The following is a 2,447-nucleotide window of genomic DNA, read 5'->3' as shown; positions in this document are numbered from 1 at the left end:
ACGGCAGGAGGCCACAGGCCACACCAGCATCACCCTGCCCCGGAGCGTGCCCAGGCTGCCGATGAGAAATTCATTCTGAAGGGAATGTAAATTCTTAGAGATGCAGCAGAGGAGAACATGGTCAACACTCAGTGGCGGTTTTGAAATGGAAGATATGGATACTTACAAGATGGTTCACGATTGCTTTCCTAGACTCAGTTTGCCAAGAAACTGTATGCACTCCCCATCTGACTTGAGCAAAGCTAACGAATTATTCCACCAAACGGACAGCTCTCTTCCGCCTAGTCCTGGCCCATATCCTGGCCCTCATGGATCCCTGTGACACTTTGTTCCTGGTTTCTCCGCTGGCAGCTGCTCCAACGACATCCTCTCCTGACCGGAAAGCCTGAGAGCATCTATCCACCCATGCCGGGGACCCTGCCGGAGGGATATTCCCTAAATGTCATTCCCTTATTAAATGTCATTCCCTTGTTCGTGTATGGAACCGGTGTATCAGAATGCCTGCCAAGGTTTTCTGCCAAGTGGCTCCTCCCTTTCTTCTGGCTTAATTTTATTTGTTTGTTTGTTTATTTTTGACTTCTCAGTAAAACTCTCGGTCACATCAATCAGACCAGTCCCTTTAATATTCCAAAGACACATTGTTCCTCACTGCTCTTTTCTGAAGGCTGATTCCTTGCAAAACGAACTAACAAATGCCATCAGCTTCTTTTCCTATAATCCGTCAATGTGTCCCCTTCTGAGTCTGTTCCCCTATGAACGTACCCCTGTCTATTCAAGCCCTCAGGGCTTCCTGTCTCGTCTCAGTTCCCACCAGGCTTGTAATGTGTTAGACGTAATCCAAGATCCTCTTGACTTGTTTGCTGCCGGTTTACTCCTTTATTCCGATATTTTCAACCTGGATTGGATGTTCAGCTAGAGAATAAATAGAAAATTTTTTAACCTTTCCTTGTTCATTCTTGCCAGCACCTATGGAGAGTAGTTGATCAGCAAATACTAATGGGACATGGATTTCTCTGATCCAGCATAGTTTCTTTTATTAAAAAATATTTATTTTTATTTAATATTTTATTTTTATTTTTATTTTATTTTTATTTGTTCATTTTCAGCATAACAGTGTTCATTGTTTTGCACCACACCCAGTGCTCCATGCAGTACATGCCCTCCCTATTACCCACCACCTGGTTCCTCAACCTCCCACCCCCCCCACCCCTTCAAAACCCTCTGGTTGTTTTTCAGAGTCCACAGTCTCTCATGGTTCATCTCCCCCTCCAGTTTCCCTCAACTCCCTCTCCTCCCCATGTCCTCCGTGTTCTTTGTTATGCTCCACAAATAAGTGAGACCATATGATACTTGACTCTCTCTGCTTGACTTATTTCGCTCAGCATAATCTCTTCCAGTCCCATCCATGTTGCTACAAAAGTTGGGTATTCATCCTTTCTGATGGAGGCATAATACTCCATCGTGTATATGTACCACATCTTCCTTATCCATTCATCCGTTGAAGGGCATCTTGATTCTTTCCACAGTTTGGCGACCGTGGCCATTGCTGCAATAAACATTGGGGTACAGATGGCCCTTCTTTTCACTACATCTGTATCTTTGGGGTAAATACCCAGTAGTGCAATTGCAGGGTCATAGGGAAGCTCTATTCTTAATTTCTTGAGGAATCTCCACACTGTTCTCCAAAGTGGCTGCACTAACTTGCATTCCCACCAACAGTGTAAGAGGGTTCCCCTTTCTCCACATCCTCTCCAACACACGTTGTTTCCTGTCTTGCTAATTTTGGCCATTCTAACTGGTGTCAGGTGGTATCTCAATGTTTTAATTTGAATCTGCTTGATGGCTAGTGATGATGAACATTTTTTCATGTGTCTGATAGCCATTTGTATGTCTTCATTGGAGAAGTGTCTGTTCATATCTTCTGCCCATTTTTTGATATGATTATCTGTTTTGTGTGTGTTGAGTTTGAGAAGTTCTTTATAGATCCTGGATATCAAACAGATAGAGAGAAAGGATCAGGAGGAAGCCTGGAACAAACAGCTCAGAAGCCACGAAACAGAATCAGGGAAATAAATGATACCATGAAACGTTCCAATGTCAGAATTATTGGAATCCCTGAAGGGGAGGAAAAAGAAAGAAGTCTAGAAGATATAGTGGAAGAAGTTGTCTATGAAAATTTTCCCAATCTCATGAATGGAAACAATGTTCATGTACTAGAGGCAGAGAGATTTCCTCTCAAGATTTTAGATTCTCGAAAGTCCTCACGAGACCTTATAGTTAAAATGAGGAATTATGTTTCAGGACAGCATAGTTTCTTTTTGCTCTACGTCTATGTATTGTTGAGCTCACCTCCCTTATCTGACACATTCTTAAGATAATTGAAATCTCACCCTTTCTCTGAAGGTTAAAGACCAAAAACTTCAATTCCAATCCAAGGCTGTGCGATT

Source organism: Meles meles, chromosome 14 (genome assembly GCF_922984935.1).
Source record: "Meles meles chromosome 14, mMelMel3.1 paternal haplotype, whole genome shotgun sequence".
Classification (NCBI taxonomy): Eukaryota; Metazoa; Chordata; class Mammalia; order Carnivora; family Mustelidae; genus Meles; species Meles meles.
Note: the sequence above shows the minus strand (reverse complement) of the source record.